The sequence below is a fragment of the Hemiscyllium ocellatum genome, chromosome 21 (assembly GCF_020745735.1).
Source record: "Hemiscyllium ocellatum isolate sHemOce1 chromosome 21, sHemOce1.pat.X.cur, whole genome shotgun sequence".
Lineage (NCBI taxonomy): Eukaryota > Metazoa > Chordata > Chondrichthyes > Orectolobiformes > Hemiscylliidae > Hemiscyllium > Hemiscyllium ocellatum.
Window position 1 is genome coordinate 40,094,216 of NC_083421.1, and position 23,222 is coordinate 40,117,437.

Sequence of the window (23,222 nt, forward strand, 5' to 3'; positions counted from 1 at the left end):
CGTTCTTCTTGCAATGTCACTCCTTGTTAATCACAAACTTGTTTAAGAAGCTTTTTCACTCCAGGATCTCTTTGTTCAGCAACACTCCCCAGGACCATTAAGTGTATACGTTCTGCCCTGACTTCCCTTTCCAAATTGCAGCACCTCATATTTATCCAAATTAAACTCCATCTGCAGCTCCTCAGCCCGTTGGCCCATCTGATCAAGACCCTGTTGTACTCTGAGGTAACCTTCTTCGCTGTCCGCTACAGCTCCAATTTTGGTGTCATCTCCAAACTTACTAACCATACCTCCTATGGTTCCACCTAAATCATTTACATAAATGATGAAAAGTAGTGGACCCAGCACCGATCCTTGTGACTCATGGCTCACGGGTATTCAGTCTGAAAGGTAACTCTCCACCACCAACCTCTTTCTTCTACCTTTGAATCAGTTCTGTATACAAATGGCTACTTCTCCCTGTATTGCATGTGATCTAACCTTGCTAACCAGTCTACTATGAGAAACCTTGTCAAATACCTTACTGAAGTCCATATAGATCATGTCCATCACTCTGCCCTCATTAATCCTCTTTGTTACTTCTTTAGAAACTTGATCAAGTTTGTGAGACATGATTTCCCACATACAAAGCCATGTTGAATATCCCTAATCAGTCCTTGCTTTTCCACATGCATGGACATCCTGTCCCTCAGGATTCCCACCAACAAATTGCCCACCACCGATGTCAGGCTCATCGGTTTATAGTTCCCCACATTTTCCTTACCACCTTTCTTAAATAGTGGCATCACATTAGCGAACCCCTGGTCTTTTGGCACCTCACCTGTGACTATCGATGACACAAATATCTCAGCAAAGGGCCCAGCAATCACTTCCCTAGCTTCCCACAGAGTTCTAGGGTATACCTGTTCAGGTCCTGGAGATTCATCCACCTTTATGCATTTTAAATCATTAAGCGCCACCTACTCAGTAATGTGGATATTTTTCAAGATATTGCTATTTATTTCCCCAATTCTATATCTTTTATGTGCTTCTCCACGGTAAACACTGTTGCAAAATATTCATTTAGTATCTCCCCAATCTCCTATAGTTCCACACATAGGCGGCCTTGCTGATCTTTAAGGGCATCTATTCTCTCCTTAGTTACCCTTTTGTCCTTAAGGTATTTATAGAATCCCTTTGGATTCTCTTTAATCCTGTTTGCCATTGCCTGTTTCTGAAATGGACATGGCAGGCAGTATGGATTAGGGGCCACCATGGGGAACTTTTCATGAACCAGTCATGAGTCAGAGACTTTTGGGAGGGCCCTGTAGGTGCATGCCTTCAGACAACAAGATGAACAACTCAAATTTTTGGGGGCTTTTTTTTGCACCTCCCTAGTTTGGTTTTATAAGGGTGACTAGTTAGACTGTGAAGTATATGACATCTGGAGTGGAGTATGCATAGGCAGCTGTGAAATGAACTTCCTTATATTCATTGTCCTGGTTGAGTTAATGCAGCCAGATCCATTACTGACAACATTGACCCATAAGTATTTAAACATGCTCTTCAAATTTCAGGCAACTCCCATTTTCAGAATGTATCGGATTCTCTGTGGCCATGCTTGTGTACCTTATATTTCTGTTGTAAAAGTCTGAGTGCTGGATTTCTTTCCTTGCTATATAGTAAATGGAACACCTTGGTGAAAAGTGCGCAAAGTCATATCATTCATTTCCAATCTCAGCTGCAGAGAATTCAGCTAGAATGAAAATGAAAGGAAATTCAAATTATTCTGTGTGGGTCATAGTGTTTGTAAGTTCTGTGACCCTCAATTTATCACACTAATCCTAAGTGTCACAAAATACTGATGAGCTTTTATCAGTTATTTTGAGTGTTTTCTAATTGGAATGATATGGATCATGTGATTTCCTGGGTCAAAGAACACTGCAAGAATGACATACTCTTGGAGCCTCCCTATAGTTTAGCCCATCTAACATAAACCACGAGGAGTGGATTCTTGTTGATGCAGATGTCTTGAAGTTTATTAACAACATTATTTACAATGCTATAAAATCTCATATTTACACATAGTCTGACTCCTGTCCTTACCAAAAGTATACTACATCACATAATTTTAACATTACCTCAAGCTGACTGACTAACTACACACTGCACTAACCGCATTGTGCTACGAATGTAAAGACCTTTATACAATAATGTCACATATTGTCATATCTAACTATCTTAAATGTACACTGCCTGTCTGGTCTAGAGACCCAGTTCGCAGCTGTAAAATAAACAGGTTTTAAGCACCGACATAAAGAAACTGCCCATGGGAGCAAAAGTCTTTGCCATCTTTCTGAAATCCCTTTCAACAAAGTGTCACAGTGGAGGCGCACTGGAAGACCTGATCACTACAAGTGGAGGATACTTAGCATAGTGATCTGAATCCACATCACTGTCTCTAAATAGAAGACTTCAACCAACCATACTGATCCATGGAAAAATAACGGCACTGTTCACTTCTATTGACAAAACCCTAGCCAGAGAAACAATATCCGACCTGCTGGACATACACAACAGACAATAGGACGCTGAACCTATTAATAAAGACGGCATACTTAAACTACTGGACCTGTGCCTCACAACACACTTCACATTCAACAACCAGATATATGAACAAATCAACGGAGCACCCATGGGCTCACCGATCTCCGGACTCATAGCAGAAGCAGTAATGCAAAAGTTAGAAAAAACAGTTTTAAAGCAATTACAACCCAAACTCTGGGTCAGATACGTGGACGACACCTTTGTAATCATTAAAAACACAGAAATAGAGAACACACACCGGATCATCAACGCCACACTCACAGGAATCTGATTCATGAGAGAGGAAGAAAAGGACAACCAGCTCCCATTCCTAGATGTGATGGTACAAAGAACACCGAACGGAGAATTCACAATGAAGGTATACAGGAAAGCCACACACACAGACCAAGTCCTGAACTATGAAAGCAACCACCCCAACACACACAAACGAAGTTGCATCAGGACATTATTCAAAAGGGCCACAACACACTGCAGCACACCTGAACTACAAAAAGAGGAAGAAGAACACCTATACAAGGTATTCACCAAGAACGGATACCCGCGCAATTTCATCAACAGATGCCTTAAGGAAAGACAACGAAATGAGGACATGCCACAACCCAAAGGACTAGCCACACTACCATACATCAGGAGCATTTCTGAACTAATAGCCAGACTGCTGCGACCACCAGGACTCATAACAGCACACAAACCAACAGCCACCCTCAGACAACAACTCACCATGACAAAGGGCCCGATACCCAGCATGAGCAAAACCAACGTAGTGTACAAAATCCCGTGCAAGGACTGCACAAAACACTACATAGGACAAACAGGAAGACAGCTAACAACCTGCATCCATGAACACCAACTAGCCACGAAATGACACGACCAGCTATCCCTAGTAGCCATACACTGAGATGACAAACAACATGAATTCGATTGGGACAACACCACTATTATAGGGCAGGCCAAACAGAGAACAGCCAGGGAATTCCTAGAGGCATGGCACTCATCCACAAATTCTATCAACAGACACATCGACCTAGACCCTATATACCGGCCACTGCAGCGGACAGCAACTGATAACCGGAAGCGGCAGATTTAAACCAATATAAATGCCGGAGGAATCAGCACAGAAGCGCTTCACAGGAGGCTCCCAAGCACTGAGGAAGTCACCTAGAAAGGGGACGAAATGTTTGCAAGAAAAACTCCCAGCTCGGCGAACAGAACCACAACAACGAGCACCCGAGCTACAAATCTTCTCACAAACTTTGAAAAATGAAAGAACCAATTGGTTATGTAGAAAGCAATTGCAATCCAAACAGTATTTGATAATCTGTGCAAATTCTGTTTTTGACCATTTTTCTGCTTTGGAGGTGTGTGTGTGTGTGTGTGTGTGTGTGTGTGTGTGTGTGTGTGTGTGTGTGTGTGTGTGTGTGTGTGTGTGTGTGTGTGTGTGTGACACAATGAAAGAAAGCATGGAAATATAAGAAAGCATGGAAATATACTGTGATGTCTTACCACCTATCAGTCAATAAACTTCATAATTCTTGGTGAATGGATTGTTTCATTGCCATGCCTTTTCAGTTTTGTTTTCTCTTGGTTCTGAGCATCACCAAATTTTCTTTTGACATTATTAAAGAAAAGTGCTTGTTGGAGGTGGGCTGCCTGCCTGAATGTTAAGTCACTAAATTGATAAAATACAACCAGAAACCCATTTTCTTGGAATGACCTGTAGGTCCAATGTATTTACTTTTGCTTGTACCTTTTGATAAATGCTTGTTTAACTGTTAACGCAATTTGAAGTTAAGTCTGTAAACTGAGCAATAGATAAAGGTCGAATTGCCAATCTGCAGCACCAATTGCACAGACACAGAGTGGTCATCAGGTATCAGAAAATTGGATCAGTGAGCCTCAGGGATAGTTTGTTCCCAATTCTATCTGGCCAGCTCCAAGAAATCGAGCACACGTTTTGTGCCATAGACTCATTAAGGCAGAAAAAGTGTTTATATAAATCCCTGGCACACTTCTTTAGCCATTGTGCCAAGAGTGCACTTTCCATTCTATTTAAAACCCATTTTAAAGTACTGTGTTCAGTGGATCTTTTAAGGCTTCAAAGATTATTTCCTCCAATGTCTACAGAATAAATCATTGTTGCGCTTTTCTTACAGGCATATTTCAATGTTTCGGGAATAATGTGGCTATTTATGTAACTTTGGACCCAGTCCTGAGGCGAACATTTAGATTAGATTTTTTTTAGATTACTTACAGTGTGGAAACAGGCCCTTCGGCCCAACAAGTCCACACCGACCCGCCGAAGCGCAACCCACTCATACCCCTACATTTACCCCTTACCTAACACTACAGGCAATTTAGCATGGCCAATTCACCTGACCCGCACATCTTTGGATTGTGGGAGGAAACCGGAGCACCCGGAGGAAACCCACGCAGACACGGGGAGAACGTGCAAACTCCACACAGTCGGTTCCCTGAGTCGGGAATTGAACGCGGGTCTCAGGCGCTGTGAGGCTGCAGTGCTAACCACTGTGCCACTGTGCTGCCCAAGATAGTTTTGCTCAAGATAAATTCATTTTGGTTTTCAGCCCCTTGAACAAATAGAGGTCACTTTCTTAATTTAAATGTTCTTGTTAAATGGAGCAAGAAGTAAAACCACAGCAAAGCCCAAATCCCACAATGAATGAAAACAATAAAATTGTCAACAGGTCTGCCCTTAATGCTGTCGGTAGCTACTTGGATTTTTTTTTGTTAAGGTTCAGGAATCATACTGGAGCCTGAACAATATGGTCGATGGAGAGAAATATGGCAGGAACAACTTGCTGCATCTTTTAACTAAGTTCCGAGCACCAAAGCAAGATTCTCGTTAAGTGGCAGAGAGTCACCTATTGAGGGGGAGTATTGTTTGTTAATAACGTTATTAACTGCACATCTCACTTTATAAATATCCATCGTTCTATCAAATCTCCCCATCCCCCGGGAGCCAAACAGATGTTGAGAATTCGTGATATGGAAGTCTGAGCGGGTACCTGGCAATTTCAGCTGGTTCTTCCAAAGGGCCTCCATGTTGAACACTAAGCACTAGGTAGTCAGGGCACACTCCATGGATATGAGTCTCAGCACCCCATGTCCACCAACATTAGCATCTGACATGTGCAGTCTCTGATAACCCTTATGGTAAATCAGCAATTCACTTACAGGATGCTTCTGCATTTCGATTCTCAATTTTGGGCTGCACCAACACTTACCACTGTAATGCTGCAGCAAAGTAATTGTGTAGTCAGGGACATACACCTAGCTCAAGAATTGCAGTAGGCTACACCTCCAAGCCCTTCACTTGCTATCTTAATGCAAACACTTTGTGCATACCTGGATGCTAACAACATCCCAGCCTTGCCATGCCCCTTGGCCAGAGGTATCAAGCCCACAGTATTGTTACCTTGCCATGCAATTTAGCACAGGCACAAAGACACAAAAATGGTCTTGGCTGTCAGCTGTGCCCATTCAAGTCAAGGGAGATACCTTTCAGTCAGGGAGTTCCAGTACACGGTCTGATATCAGAGGTCCTTTGGAAAAATCAGCAATGAGCTGAAATTGCCAGGTACCCACTCAGACTTTCATGTCATAAATTCTCAGCTTGTGGGGGATGGGAGGAATTGACAGAAAGCTGAAAATAGTCAGTCAGCTTCTCGTATCAATCAGAGCCATAAGAGGTGGGGAGATTAACGCCAGACAGCTCACCAGCCACCTTGAGTCTTCCTGCCGTTTTTGTGGGCTGCTTTCCTGCTAGAATGAGAGAGAGGATGGTCTTGGAGGAAATGAAAATGGGTGGCACAACTGTTACTTTTGGTGCAAGTGAGGAGCAAGTGTGTAGGCAGTACAGAGGAGATGCAGGGTTTGGGGTGAGTGACAATGAGGTAAGAGGTTGCAGACAATAATGAGAGTGGTAGATCATGAGCCTTGGAAGAAGGTGGATGTAGTAGCAGAGATAGAGTCAGCATGAGGTACTGGGGAGCAGGTCATGGCACTTATGCTGGCAAAGTGGAGAAGGACATTGATCTCTTCCTTTTGTGCTGTGCATTCCTCCAGATGGCTGAGAATGCATTGATCCAGTGTAACTGCGATTGTACCAACTAGTAGATACTGGGTACCAGTTCTGCAAATCAATTGTGCTACAGTCCCAGAAGAAGCAATTTACAACTGATAAGTAACCAGCGGTTAGTAAAATTAAACTGGATTCTAGCTGCCAACATCTCACTGCAGGTCGAAGAAACAAAATGGCTTTCAAGTTGGATTGGAGCCTTTGTTGAGGGATATCAGAGCTATATTCTTAAGAGCTTAAATCCCACAAATCCCTAAAGACAGAGTTGGCAACAATTTGTGGCTTAGTGATCATGGTGCCTGAGTGGGTTGCTAATGAAGAGATTTATTTTGGTTGTGACTCCCATTTTGTGAGCAGTTTGCAGTTTGTGTTTGAACACAGTTTGTCATATTGACCTCATGTTAATTCTGCATACAGGAGGTTTCTGGGTTATGAACATTTGACTTACGAACACTTGTACACACAAACATGATCTCATACAGGGATGTAATTTTAAACATCTGATATACAAACATTTCCTGTACTTACAAACAGTTGCTTTAAACTTCCCTGCATTGTGTTCCAACTTGTGCACAAATCGACCAGCAAATAGACTCCAGAACAAAACGCATTCAAACCCGTGATTGTATTGGTGTATAAGACAGATAGTAATTTTCTTTTGCTGGTTAACTACCATATCGAAAAAATTCTCCTATTTGATTAAAAGCATGTATCTTATAAATTTCTTTGCTTCTTAAATACCTGATATTTCAAGCTTAGCTTAATTTGTTTTTGAGAAGTTACTGGTGCCCAATGGAATAATAACACAGTTGCAGGCCTCATCTGGAAGCGTAACAATAGATGAAAAGTTCTCCCACAGTGTTGCCCAAAATCTGGGATTGAGTTGGACAATATAATGAGGAAATGTCTGGTACCTCTTGGCACTTTGCCCTAACAAACCCTCTCTGCCAAGCAGAGAAATAGTATATGCACAGTGACTGGTCAGACTTTGCACAAATAGCCCAAACCAGGACTAGCCAACCTTTCAGAGCTCAAGAGTAGGGCAGAATAAAACATCTTAACCTGACAAAAAGCTATAAAATGCTAAGCCTCTTTGTCCCACATTTGATGGCCTACAGTGCCATTGACTCTGTTACATCATATGGATGTAAGATAGCAGTTAGCAAGATGTAAATTGGACATCTCCAATCTATGAAATTCTCTTGTTGTAAAGATATTGGCAATTAAATACGAATTGTAGATAGTATTCCTTACATTTTCATTTTAGCCATGGCATACTTGTTTATCTGAATTAATCCAAAAAGCACAATCCTTTTTCGTTGGATGTTCTAAATAGCCAATAATTAACATAACCTTAGCAATTAATATTAGTAGACAATAAGAAAAAAAAGGAAAATCCCACTTTCACCATTCGCAAATTCACTTATCCATGCAAAACATTCTTAACACCATTGTACCATTTTGCCCTATTCTGGCTCCAAAATTCACTTATCTATGGGCTTTCAGGAAAAAGAAAGAAAATAAACTTGGAGGAACTTGCAAAAAAAAAGTGCATAAATAAATGTAAACCAAATCCTAAAATAGGGAAGGTATCCATGATGTGCTGTACTGCATTTCTTGGGCTAGAAAGTGCACACACACATATGCCATCTGCCAGTGTTTACCTGTATGTGTTCCTTGTTGTTATAATTACGTTCTGCTGAAAATCATTATTTTGAGGGTAAGTCTGTCAAGTTTGACATATTTCTTATATTGTTATGCAAACATAGACCTTCCTATTTGTATTACACATTGTTTTTGCTGTCTTTTATCTTAGACTGGACATATCATATATTTGGATGTTTGGAAGAAATCCAATTAACTGCTATTATAAAATAGATTTACTGCTTGTGAGTCCAGTATTCATGAGTTTTTTCCAGAATGTATCACTCGCAAACAGCAGGACTTTACTGTAAGTATTATCCATAGAAGTCCTGCCACATACTGAAAAATGTTCCTGTTCTATGACAAAAATGTAACGACACCGCACTGAGTAATATGAATTAATACGACATCCAACATAACTTAGTCTAATCCTTCTTGAATCAAAGGGTTGTGCTTGCTATTTGCCAGAATGATGGAACTTTGCCTGAACTGAATGCATATTGGAAAATTAACACCAATGCATCTACAGTTCATTTGTCACCTCTTTTAACATCATAGGATGAAGTTCATCTGGTACTGGTGGCTTCTGATGAAGGGCTTATGCTCGAAACGTCGAATTCTCTATTCCTGAGATGCTGCCTGGCCTGCTGTGCTTTGACCAGCAACACATTTGCAGCTGGTGGCTTCTCAGCCCATCAACTCCATCAGTTTGTTCATTACTGCTTCCTCATGATTGCATTTTAACTAAGTTCATCTCTTCCTTCTACCTCTTGATTTACAACTATTACTGAAATGTTTTATGTTCTCTGTAGAGAAGTGAAAGCAAAATATCTATTCATTTCATTTGCCTTTTCCTTATAATCTACTGTCACCTCTCTATTCTCACTCTTAGATGACCAACATTCACTTTACTTGTTCTTTTCATTTGTACATAGCTACAGAAACTCATTATTAATTTTTACATTCCTAGCTAGCTTCCTAGTTTTTTCTTTCTGCTTAAAGACTTAGTTATTCTCTGCCATTCTCTATATTCTAATCAAACATTTAACCTGTTATTCATTCTGCTCAGTTTTTCTGTCTTTTGTTTACATTTGCAGTTTTGCATGCAAAACATTCTTAACACCATTTTGCCTATTCTGGCTCTAATATTCACTTGTCTCTGGTTTTCAGGAAAAAGAAAGAAGAAAACTTGAAGGAAATTGCAAAAAAAAAAGTGCCTTAGTAAATGTAAACCAAATCCTAAAATATGGAAGGTATCCATGATGTGCTGTATTGCATTTCTTGGGCTAGGGAGTGGGCACACACTTTGGAAGGTAGGTCCTTCCTTTAGACTTGGCCTTTATAATGAGAACATACTTATTCTGAATAGTCTGAAATATCCCCATTTATGCTTGCTACTGTGCCTCTAATGATCTAGTGCTTCATTGGCAGACAGCTTCATTAACTGCCCCAGGATTCCCTGAGACCCAGCTCCTCAGCAGCATTAAGAAATACCTACTCCCAGGGCTGACCCAAACTCCAGCTTGCAGCTACACTGAGCGATCACTATTCCACAGCTTTTCACAGCCCCAATTCATTTGTAGCACAGAACAGTCATTGGTTCCCAGGGTTTTTCTCAGCTCTAATCCCCTCAAGCAGCATGGAGCTAATAACAACACTTCAGCTGCATGGAGCTCCTGACTCACTGGTACATGGGAACCTTTTCCATCTGCCCACATGTTCTTCAATCAGGATTTTGCACTGTACAGAGTGAGTTTATGCTAAAACCATGCTTTGAGCCATCTTTAATGCATGCCCAGCCTGTTGCCCTGCCATTTGCCCCCCTAGGCATATTGCGAGCTATAGTTCTCAGTATCCACTCCATCCAACCCCAAACCACATGTAAAGGAGATGTCATCTCTCACAGTGTATGACATCTACACATACCAAAAAACTTCAGGCAGCAGAGATTTAAATTCACAGAAAGAACTGTAAGCTTCATTTTCATGCGTGTCTGAGCTACTTGCTTACTTAATGAGACATGGTTTAGCACAAGACATGGTTTATTACCATGAAAATACAAGATACATACACGCAAAATGCTATGAAACCCTGTTCCCTGTAATTTCCTGAGTAACCTTACAGTTCTTAAAAGTCTACGTTGTGACACTGGCTTAAAATCTATTTTGGACGTGCAAGTTGATAAAGAAATTTATCTTACCCCAATTACAGCTTCACCAGATGAAAGGGCAGTGGACCGATGGCTTGTCATTTCAAATAAACCTGTTGGACTATACCCTGGTGTTGTGTGACTTTGTCCACTCCAGTCCAGTACTGGCATTTCCACTGGCAGTTGAACTGCTGTTGAGGTGTTCTTGCTGCTCCCAAGGTTCCTGCTTCTTGGTGTTGATGTTCTCTCTGGAGTGTGTGAGAAACCCCTCTGGTTTGAGGGGTCTCTTTTAAATAGTTATCTAGTCATTTTCAAGTACAGTGGCTTACTAAATTTATGATTCGGAGGTGCCAGTGTTGGACTGGGTTGGACAAAGTTAAAAATCACACAACACCAGGTTATAGTCCAACAGGTTTATTTGGAAGTACTAGCTTTCAAAGTGTTGTTTCTTCATCACTATTATTTAGTGATGGCAGTATTATGTAATAATATAATTAGCATAATCCAGTTACTCCATGTAAATTGAGTTTCTGTCCTAGGAAGGGTGTTACAAAAGACAGTATTGGATATTGAAATTTCTCTATTGATTGAACTGTCTCAAGAACAGTTCTACTGAAATTTAGATCTGTCGTTCCATCCGAAATCAATGTTGTCTCATCAACACCAATTCAATAGTCAATCAAGGTGAGTGGCTTGTATATCTGTCAAAAAACTGCAAATACTGGAATCCAACATAGACAGGCAGGAGGCTGGAAGAATACAGCAGGCCACACAGCAACAGGAGGTGGAGAAGTCAACATTTCAGGGGGTAACCCTTCTTCAGGGTTGATGTCTCCACCACTGTGTTCTTCCAGCCTCCTGCTTTCATAACTGTCTGGGTTCATCCAAGTGGACAGTGAATGTTGCAAGCTTTTGGCTTAATATCTCAGTTCTAGTGTCTCATTAACACCTTCAATATAATCGATCAGTGCAACTTGTTTACATATCTGTCTGTCTGGCCAGATTCAATTCCCAGCATGCCGTTCTGTTAGCCAATGCTCTTTTAGTGTCCCAAAAAAGCTATTATTTTATTTAAGATGGACATTCCACTACCTACAGGAGCCAGTTTGAGGTTAATGCTATTGAAATCTGTCACTTAGATTCCAAGCATTGAAAGCCACGTTAGCTATTTGTTTTTGCTGTGGTCTGAGGAAGAAAATCAGTAAATCCACACATGATACAAGCATATCTAAAATCTGTCTGTGATGCAATTAATGTGGAGCGATTGCTTTGAACAGCTGCCATGAGATTTGTGAGTATCTTATTATAACAGGCCTCTTGATTTTGTAATATTGATGTCATAATTTAACACTGAAATGAATAGATTACCATTCCCAGTATTAAAATCTGTTCAGCTAAACCCTTGTACTGAAAGGTAAATAGTTTTTGTTTAAGTCAAGGTAGTTTCATTCATATCATTGCAGGATTCATTTTTGTGCTATTTGAATAGTTAAGAAAAGACTCTGCACTTTCAGAAGACCAACATCCTATAGAGTCATAGAGATGTACAGCATGGGAACAGACCCTTCAGTCCAGCCCATCCATGCCGACCAGATATTCCAACCCAATCTAGTCCCACCTACCAGCACCCGGCCCATATCCCTCCAAACCCTCCCTATTCATATACCCATCCAAATGTCTCTTAAATGTTGCAATTGTACCAGCCTCCACCATTTCCTCTGGCAGCTCATTCCACACATGTACCACCCTCTGTGTGAAAAAGTTGCCCTTTAGGTCTCTTTTATATCTTTCCCCTCTCCCCTCTCACCCTAAACCTATGCCCTCTAGTTCTGGACTCCCCGATCCCACGGAAAAAACTTTGCCTATTTACACTATCCGTGCCTCTCATAATTTTGTAAACTTCAGCCTCCAACGCTCCAGGGAAAACAGCCCCAGCCTCTCCCTGTAGCTCAGATCCTCCAACCCTGGCAACATCCTTGTAAATCTTTTCTGAACCCTTTCAAGTTTCACAGCATCTTTCTGATAGGAAGGAGACCAGAATTGCATGCAATCTTCGAACAGTGGCCTAACCAATGTCCTGTACAGCCGCAACATGACTTCCCAACTCCTGTACTCCATACTCTGACCAATAAAGGAAAGCATACCAAACGCCTTCTTCACAATTCTATCTACCTGCAACTTCACTTTCAAGGACCTATGAACCTACACTCCAAACTCTCTTTGTTCAGCAACACTCCCTAGGACCTTACCATTAAATGTATATGTCCTGCTAAGATTTGCTTTCTCAAAATGCTATACATACCTTATTATGCATTCTTGGCAACATAAGTGAGAAATACTTGTATGCCTTTCATGTGCCTTCAGGACCACAGGCTTTATCGCAAAAAAGTACTGTTGTGGGCAACACAGCCAGTTTAGGTAGAGCAAACTCCCCCAACCAGCAATGTGATCATCACGACTTCATCTGTATTTTTTATGTTGATTGAGGGCTAAGTGTAGTCAGGTGCTGGCAATACCTGCTCTTCTTTTATCACATGGAATTTTTAACACTCCCGTGAAAGGACAGATGGGATCTCAGAACAAAAGATCACCCTAAAGACACCGGTGCTTACTGCAGCTTGCAAAACATGATAGTCAGTATATATTTTTAAAAACTTTGAGGCATTGCTAATTGATGACAAAAATGACTGGAAATATAAAGTTAAAAATCACACAACACCAGGTTATAGTCCAACAGGTTTAATTGGAAGCACACTAGCTTTCGGAGCGACACTCCTTCATCAGGTGATAGTGGAGGGCTCGATCGTAACACAGAATTTATAGCAAAAATTTGCAGTGTGATTAACTGAAAGCATTGTCACCTGTTTCCATTTGGTGTATTACAATAAATCAGGATCTCTTGGATGCAAAATTCTCTTTTCTGCTTCAGTGTTGCAGATTGTCACCTCAAAGTCCCCAAAAAAAAGCAACAAATTTTGGAGGCTTTTGGTTCACTAATTCATTCGAGAGATGTCAGTGACAGATACCTGTCTATCTTTGGAAACGTAATATAGATCAGAGTGTTGAAAGTAAATCAAAGAGTCATAGAGCCCTGCAGCTTAGAAACAGGCCCTTCAGCCCACCATGTGGAAAAGAGTGAGTTCCAGCAGAAATTCAACAACAGAAAAGCGCTTTAACTAAATTATCTCTGAGCGTGTTTAAAGCCAATCAGAAAACATTTTATGACTTCACACGAGTGGAAAATGCCGCTTCTATTTTATTATCAGATTTTCTGTTGCATGCCATCTGTATAAAATAGGTTAGCACCCAAGAACTTTGCTTCAAGGTAATCATTAGCTATTTATTAGCCATTTGTGAATCAATAACTAAATCGATTAAAGCTCCAGAGTTTGCAGTGAAGGAAGGTCACTTGCCTCTGACCTCAAAGAATGTCTCAAAGAATTCTGAATTGAAATGGAAGGAGCTGGAGAAAGATATGAAAAACATTAACCTAGAAGTTACTACCTTGATTTAACACCACAGAAGTCTCTACGCAATGAAATCGGAAATTACACCATTGTTTCTACTGACTGGTAGTTGGAAGCAATAAGTCATTGGTACTTTAAGAATTTTGTCTTTTAAGGATGTGCAGTGATCAGTGATCCAGTAACTGAGTGCAGCATTCTTTCCTGGGGATTCTCAGTGTAAAGTTAGAGTGATTTTTTTTCCCAAGCAACCAAACACATTAAAAGATTCTCACAGATGTACAAACAGGAAATGAAAAGAGCTGAAATAAGATACTTTGTATTAACTTTGAAGAAAACAATGGAAGAGGAAAGATTGCACAAATAGTGAAGAAAACTGGATGAAAAAGTTTGGCTTATAAGAGCTGACAATAGTCATTTAACAGCACACTACAGTCACAAAATTGTTTTTCAGGACTGGTTCTATTGATCACATGTTATGAAGCAGATCCTCAAATTTTATTAATCACTGATTTGCCCTAAATTGAACAGGGTGTAACATTTTGATGTTTCATTCCTGATGAAGGGCTTGTGCCCAAAATGTCGAATTTCCTGTTCTTTGGATGCTGCCTGACGTGCTGCGTTTTAACAGCGACACATTTTCAGCTCTGATCTCCAGCATCTGCAGACCTTACTTTTTACTGTAACATTTTAATGGGTTTATACCAGTAACATGAAGACCATAATATTTTGGAGAAGAAATAGGCCATTTGGCCCATCAAGTCTGAGATCAGGGCTAACTCGATAATCCTAAATTCCACTTTCCTGCCTTTCCCTCATAACCCTTGATTCCCTTATTTTCTCATTCACTCATGGGATGTGGGCTTCACTGTGTTGACCAGTATTTGTTGCCAGTCCCTAGTTCTCCTTGAGAAGGTGATGGTGAGCTGCCTTCAGAATCCCCATAATCTGTACACTGAAGGCAGACCTACGATGTAATTGGAGAGGGAATTCCAGGATTTAGACCTAACTGATGCAAAATTACCCCTTAAAAACTGTCTATCTCAGCCCTGAATATACTTTACAATCCAGTTTTAACATCTCTCTGCATCCCACAGATTCTGAAAAAAATAGTCCACCACACCTCTAATATCAATGCATGACCCCACATTTTGAGATTATGCCCTTTGGTCCTAGATTCTCTCACAAGGCGAAACAACATCTCAGCATCCTCATAATGATATGTCCATACATGGTTGATGCCCTGGACAAGATACGTTCCTCAATAAAGCTTCAACAAACCAATTTATATCTCATTTATAGGATCTCTGAACTGTTAACTGGCAACAGCATGGGTTCACAAAACAATAATCCTGAACTAATCTGTTGATTTTACAGTAACCAAAAATGTCTTCATGTTGTAAAAAGTGCAACATTAATGCAGGTCCCTCCACCTTATAATTGTCTCATCACCTCCACCACCTCTTTCCATGTATGGATATTGATAATAATTGTGGACTTTTATCAATTATGTGAGCCAACAATAAACAAACATTCTGAACTACCACATGACATAAAGCTAAAGACCAACTCTTGCATTTGTTTTTATTTTGTTCCATTACAAACTACACCATTACGTTAATTTTTATATTAACCCAAATTCTGTTCAAAAGAACTTCTTTATTATTTGTGACTAAATTATTACAACAATGTTTTTCTTTTCTCACTCAAACTGTAATGCCAGATTTAGAGTATTCCACAATTTATTGTAGTTTGTTTAATATAATTTTTTTAACTGATTTTAAGAAACACAGAAAGTCCTTGGCTTGGAATGCAAAATATATTTCAGAAGAAGCCTGCCAAAATGTCAACTCATTTGCAATATGATGATTTAACATTTACAGGCCAGCTGTCCTGAAAGAATCAGTGTTTGAACACTGAAAATGAAACTTTGTTGGGCAGCTTGCGACTCAATTTATTTTAACAATCTAGCAGAGACAAAAATACCATGCAATGGAGCAAAATTGTATAAAAAGCATACATACATATTTCACAGAAGACCGTTTAATAGTTGTGAAGGTGCAGTTTATGGTGCATTTTAAAGTGAAATCAGAAAATAAAGCTTTTTTTTTACTGCTTATGATTGGACTTTTAAAATAACTTGTTCATTGCTTTAACAAATTGAAGGGAAATTGCAACATCAAGTTAAACTTAAATAATACCGTTGACATGGTGAATTGTCCCAAGGCATTTCGTAGGACCATTAAAAAGCTAAGTAAGACATCGAGTCACAAAAGGAGATATTTGGTCAGATGATCAAAATCTTGAGCAAAGAGATGGGTTATAAACTGGTACAGACACAATGGGCAGAGTGGCCTTTTTCTGCACTGTAACAATTCTGTGATCCTGCATGTTTTAAAGAAGGAAAGCAACCGAGAAAGACATAGACATACAGAGAGGGAATTGCAGCATTGAGTGCCTTGGTAACTGAGGGCTTGGGCCACAAATGATGAAACAGTTAACATCAGAATACTTTAGATGCCTGAATTATAGGAGCAGCGATATTCCAAGGAGTCTTGGCATTGATCATGATGACAAAGATAGGATGAAAAAGATTTTAAAATGATTGAGAATTCTGAAATCACAGCATTGTTTGACCAGAACCTAGTGTAGCTTAGTGTGCATGGTGGAGATGGGGAAATTGATTTGAGTTAAGGTGCAGGTAGCAAAGTTTTGGATAACTTCAAGTTTACCAAGGGCAGAAAATGAAAGATCAGAGGCGTATCAGAATAACATATAGATAACAACTAGAATAGAATCAAGATCTTTCAAAGAAAGACTTCAGTCAGCTTCTGGCATGAATTTTCAGTGTGTTTATAGCATACAAATGAGAATTATGGGAAAGGGAATCTTGGGTTATCCAAAATCCTACACAATGTACGTTTGCTTCCTTCCCTATTACTAGATGATGAGACCATTTCACTCATGACAGGAAATGCACACCTAAGTCTGTGTTAATTTCAATCACCATTCTTAAAGTCATTTTGGAGGTGAGCTTAATTTAATGTACTTTGCCTTATAACCTTAGTGCTAATTTCTTTCAGTTTTTAAGAGTTCATGAAAGAGAAATGTTCAAAGAAATTCCTGCTTAGAGAGTTGAATGATAAGGGCAGGTAGAATAAATTTGAATTATACTTCCACGAGTATGAAAAGTTGAGGTGGTTTAATCAGATGTTTAAAATGTTGAAAGGATTTGATGGGGTTGATACAGAGAAGTCAGTTCGTCCAATGAGAATTAATGGCTTGATGAGGTTCTCACTGGTGAGCAGTGAGGTTCCTGTTTGTATGCATTCACATCACCGGATCTCACCTTATTTAAATGCAGGTTCCTACTTTCCCAGAAACTAGACAGTGCCAATTTCTGCATTCAAAGTCAGAGCAGATGTCTGGTGACTGCAACTTGCTGGATTCTTCTCCAGGCTTCTATCTTGACCAACATTGCTCAACATTTCAGGGCGCCCTCAATGGGCAGTGCTATTCCAACAATGGAGATTGGCATCAGCAATGCACCAACCGCAACATATCATCATGACGTGTCTCAAACAAACTTAGAGCACAATTGAGCACCTCAATACTACACTTTGCACTCGTCCGGCCAATTTGTAGGCAGGGACAGGTACCAATCATTTGCATTAGAACAGGATGCATCTCCAGGTTGCTTGCTTCTTTATTGCTTGATAACTTTGTGCCAACTTGAATACTCAGAACATCTCCACTTGGCATTGCCACCCCAAAACATCAAAATTAACAGCCTCACAGCTGTTTTGACTTCGATATGTCTGTCAGCACAGACAGAAAGACGGACAGCTTGTTATATTTTCTACAAGTCATCACCCAAGGGGTGGACATATTCTTTTATGGCACTTTGCTACATCAATGGCAAATATACATTACGTGCAGCTTACACAGCAAGTAGTTTGCATGTACCTCAGTCAGAAGGCCATCTCTAAGAGGAGTAGTCCTTCATCTAGTCAAGGAGGGCAGTGGTCAGTCTGGTACTCCCACCACGGTCAGTCAAGGATATCTTCCAATTTCAGTTCGGGGCTTTGGCCACAATCAGTCAGCTCTGTAGTAGGACCAGGATTTGGAGGTCAATGTCACTCAGTCCAGAAAACAGCAGTCAGTCCTGTGGATCGGGTACAATCAGTCTGGGGTTTACTGGTACATCAGCTGGGGAGTTGCAAAGAGATCAGTCAGAGATCTGGACCTTCCATTGGGATTTTCCTTCCAGTAAAGAGATGGTCACAGCCAATCCAATGAGTTTGTGGACTAAAATTCAATGGGGTTATCAGGGCTAGACCTGTCCTAGGGAAGGTGGTGAAATCAAGTGTGAGAATTATAGGTAGCATGATAGGATGCAGAGGGTGCAATCACTGTGAAGGGGGAAACACAATCACTGTGTGTGAGATGCCAGAACACTAGGTACCTCAGGGTGGGGGCATTGATGGTCACTACTATCCTGTGGCTTCTTCCTCAGAGGGAGAGGGGGCTGGTCTCTTTTGGGATGAGGCGGTTTGGACACTGCTGGAGCCTGCAATGGGGTAAAAGTTGAGCATGTTCTGAGTCCCTTCACAGTGGTAAGTCATGGGGGAGCAGCACAGCACAGCACAATGAAGCTCATTCTCTTAAGAAACTTAAGAGCTTCATGAGTGTCCTCGATCCTCTCTCACAAACACAAGGCTTTTTTCCTAATTGATGGGGGAGGACATGAATGCCACCCACATCACTACCCCTCCTTGGCCCTCGTAGTCTTGTCATGGGCTGTTTCCTCATGGCAATAATATTATTGAGCAAGATGGCAGAGGCTGGCATGGCTGTTGGTGCTGGTGAAGAGTGAGTAACTGAGAAATGCAGAAGGCAGGAAAGCATAGAGTTTGGAGGTATGTACTGGGTCAGAGCTGCTGAGGGAAGGTGCAGCATTCTTCAGTGGAATTCAGAGAACTATGGGCAAACTGCGGCACTAATGGCTAAACTCTTCCACATACGTAAGCAAGAGTGGTGGACTGTGAGCTTTGGCGGGAGGTGGGTGCAGTAGAGTGAGTATGAAGTAGCAGAGAAACAATGGGGGCGCTTACCCTGGCACAGCAGTGAAAGGCATTGATTTTTTTACAACATTACTAGGTAATTGCAACATTTAAGAGGCATTTGGATGGATATATGAATAGGAAGGGTTTGAAGGGATATGGGCCGGGTGCTGGCAGGTGGGACTAGATTGGTTTGGGATATCTGGTCGGCATAGATGGGTTGGACCGAAGGGTCTGTTTCTATGCTGTACATCTCATGACTCTATGTGGAGATGGTACTGACCTGGGTGGTAATTTTGGAACAGGATGGCAGGATCTGGTGCGATTGTTTCTCTGCCAGTCCTGGGGAAAGACAATGGCCCTCCACTGTACCACCCCATCTTCCAGCACCTCCAGCCCCCTGTCAACACAATGCGGTGCCAATGTACCTCATCTTTGTGAGTCCCAATGACACGCAGTGAAGGGCAATCTCTGGCTTGCAACATTTGAAGTAATGTGTAGGAGGGTGTTTAAAAATGGAAAAGGCCCTGGGTCTGGTGAGCACTTATGCTGTGTGCAAGATAGCGTGAGGGGGGTGTGTGTACTTAATGAGATGAACAGCAGACAATTGCATCCAAAATTGTCAGAACTTATTGAGGGTAACTCTCTATGCAGCTCTGTGAAATTGACACTTAGCCAAATATGGGAAAGTTCAGCCTCGTGAATTTATGTTCTCTTCTAAGGTGAAGCTGAGAGTTAGGCTGGCTAGATATATAATCCTTCTGTGCTGACTCATTCTTAAATAAAAAGGGATGTGTGAATTCCCTACATGGCTATTCAGTATTCACTTGAAACTTGGACTGTCTGAATATCAGAATGCCAAAGGTCACATGATTTGCAGTGACCGTTTTACTCATTAGTTTGTGCTCAGTTTTACAAGTATTGATTGCAGGATTACAATATCCTGGGGTCAAGATTTCAGGATTTCGAGGAGTATGAAGCAAGGAAATATCACGAGGGTTGATGTGCAGATTAGCAAGAATAAATGGAATCATGGAAGAGACTTGATAGGTTAAAATCTACCTGTTCCTAATAGTCTTCATCTTGTCTTTTGACCCATGACCCATTAATAATGCTGCTGCTAAAGGTGGCACCATTTAATAACTGAATTTGTGCTTTATTTTAGTTTTAAGCTTGCAATCACTTTGATAAAGACATAATTTCATATTGTTCAGAGCTTAGTTTACTTCAGGGAGTAGCCTGTAACCTTCCGGTATTCAAATTATGCTTTTCTCCCTCATTATATGCTTGCTTCTTTTCACTGTGAATGAATTATGAGAGTAATCATGCTTTCCATCTGCAGATAACTAATTAGTTCATTTTTGACATTATAACCATCTGGCATCTACGAATTTATAGCCGCCTCCTAACTTTTCTCAAGTTTATGCGGATTAGTCTTCTAGTCAAAGGAACATGTCGATATTTAATTTTTAATTAGGAAATGCAGTGTTGCACCCCAGAGATGAGTACTTTTCACAAACAGCAACTGCAGATTAAAATTACAGATTGATGTTGATAAAAATACCATCAAGCAATGATGTTCAATGTTTACAGTATAAGTATTTTTGGGAATAAAAAGAGACTGTAATGGAATTTTGAATGACTGTGTGTACTTCAGATCGTAGTTCAATCTCTAAGGATGTTGACAAACAAACAGTTAGGCAAATTTTTAGCTTCAAGGTATTTTTTTCGGTAAAGATGAACTTGAGATCCTGTAACCAGTAATCCATATGACTGAGTCTTCAGTCATATTCTTTAAGGAAGAAAGGTAAAATTCTGATTACATTCTATTCTTGAGACCTAATTGACTGTCAATTGGATCTAATATACAATTTTAGCAGAATATCACAACCCCTGGAATGCTCTTGTTATGTACCCACCCCTGAACCAGAAGATCTGTGTTTAAGTCCTACCTGATCCAAACTATACACTGTAACATACCCAAACAGACTTGTTGATAATATCTATCACATATCCTGGCCAGTCCAAATGGTTGCTATATTTATCTTTAATATCAAACCTGTCAAAAACCGGATCAGCATTGCCAGAAGATTAGGATTTTCTCAACTCTCATAAGGATGGCGCCCACCACAGCAAAGTGTCCTGAAGAGGAAAGGAAATAAAATAGGCTACAAATATAACAAAAATGTAACTAATTCATGTCTTATTCATGACTGTTTTAAGAGCTATTACATTTGCACCGAAAATATTTAACAGCACATCTTAATGAATAAGACATCCTTATTCCAATTACTCAATGAGCAATGTGGTCAGGTAGAAAGTGATTAAATAGTCATGAACAGGAAATTCTATAACCCTACCAACAGCACATTACGTAGCTTGTTCATTGTTTCTGACTCATACCCTTGTGTCCCATATTATGTTCAATGAAGCTAATTATTCAATGCTGTTAAGTTGGCAAATCGGAAAAGAAAATACAGGAAGGAAAAATTTATTTTAAGCTCCTGAAAATTCCCATAAATTCTTGAGTGGAATGACATATTAAATGGATTAAAACTGAGGAAATAATTTTAGAAACTAGATTGTACAACTGTCTACTGCATATGAACATAATGACTAGAATTGTTCAGGGATTTGCACTTTTACACATGTCAGTCAAGAGGAAGCAATCAAATAATTTACTTGTAATCACTTGAGATTGCATTGAAAAACTTATTGAAATCCAGTGTAAGTCAGTGGGTTCAGCAGGAACGTGAGGTGGGACCACAATCCATTGAAACTCCAAACTTAAGCAAGCAAATAATGCCCAAAAACATTATTTATATGTTCCAAAGCAATCTTACAGATTCTAACAAGATTAACTTGGAACTGTAGTGTCTTATGCAGGAACCGAGCACGGCACACTAATTAGCACAGTTAGATCACATGAGATTCGGAGTGAGCTTGCAAATTGGATACATTATTGGTTTTATAGTAGGAGACAGAGGGTAATGGTGAAGATTGTCTTTTGGACTGGAGGCCTGTGACCAGTGGTGTTCCACAGGGATCAGTGCTGGGTCTACCTTTGTTATCATTTGTGTAAATAATTTGGATGAGGATATAGGAGGCAAAGTCAGTAAGCTAGCAGATGACACCAAAATTGGTGGTATAGTGAACAGGTAGATAATTCTTTGAAATTTATGTCACAGGTAGACAGGTGGGTTAAGAAAACACTTTGCATACTTGGCTTCATTGGTCAGACATGTGAGTATAGGAGTTGGGATGCCACATTGACATTGTACAGGACATTGGTGAGGAGAAAGTGAGGACTGCAGATGCTGGAAATCAGAGCTGAAAATGTGTTGCTGGAAAAGCGCAGCAGGTCAGGCAGCATCCAAAGAGCAGGAAAATCGACATTTCGGGCAGGACATTGATGAGGCCTCTTCCAGAGTACTGTGCCAATTTCTGATGGTCCTGTTATAGGAAGGTTAAGCAGGAGAGGGTTCAGAAGAAATTTACCATGATGCTGTTGCCAGGAATAGAGTGTTTGAATTGAATTGAATTTATTGTCATATGTACCGAGGCACAGTGAAAAGCTTTGTCTTGCGACTATTCAGGCAGATCACAGAGTTAAGTAGATTCGGTAAGTAAATAATAGGTAAAGAGCAGATAAAACAAAACACAGACAAAGGTGAATGCTAAGAGTTTGTGAGTCCATTCAGTATTCTAACAAATGTAGGGTAGAAACTGTTGCAAAACCAGCTGGTGCGCATGTTCAGGCTTCTATACCTTTTCCCCGATGGTAGAGGTTGTAGAAAAACATTGCCAGGGTGGGATGGATGTTTGAAAATGCTGACGGCCTTTCCTTGACGCCAGGTCTGGTAGATGGATTCCATAGATGGGAGGTTGGCCTTTGTGATTGTCCGAGCCGAGTTCATCATTCTCTGAGTTATCTGGAGAGACTGCATAGGCTCGAACCATTTCCACTGGAGCATAGAGGTTGAGGGGTGATCTGAAAGAGGTTTATGAAATCATAAGGGGCATAGATAAGGTGAATGACTTGGGCTGGAGCGTTCAAAACTACAAGGCACATTTTTAAGGTCAGAGGAGAAAGATTTAAAAAGGACTTTTTACACAGTGAGTGGTTCGTGTGTGGAATTAAGGGCCAGAGAAAGTGATGATTGGATGTACAGTTACAACACTTAAAAGACATTTGGATAAATTCATGAACAGGAAAG

General features: G+C 40.4%; 1 long non-coding RNA gene across 1 annotated transcript in view; it reads right to left on the reverse strand.

The window, feature by feature from the left end:
• Window positions 1–22,986, reverse strand: part of LOC132825669 (uncharacterized) — a 55,869-nt gene extending 32,883 nt beyond the window's left edge. The window contains exons 1-2 of the long non-coding RNA XR_009645807.1: window positions 22,774–22,986; window positions 21,065–21,147 (exon numbers count right to left, since the gene is read on the reverse strand). This is a non-coding gene — a long non-coding RNA (uncharacterized LOC132825669). The remainder of the gene's footprint in view (window positions 1–21,064; window positions 21,148–22,773) is intronic.
• Window positions 22,987–23,222: the final 236 nt, after the last annotated feature.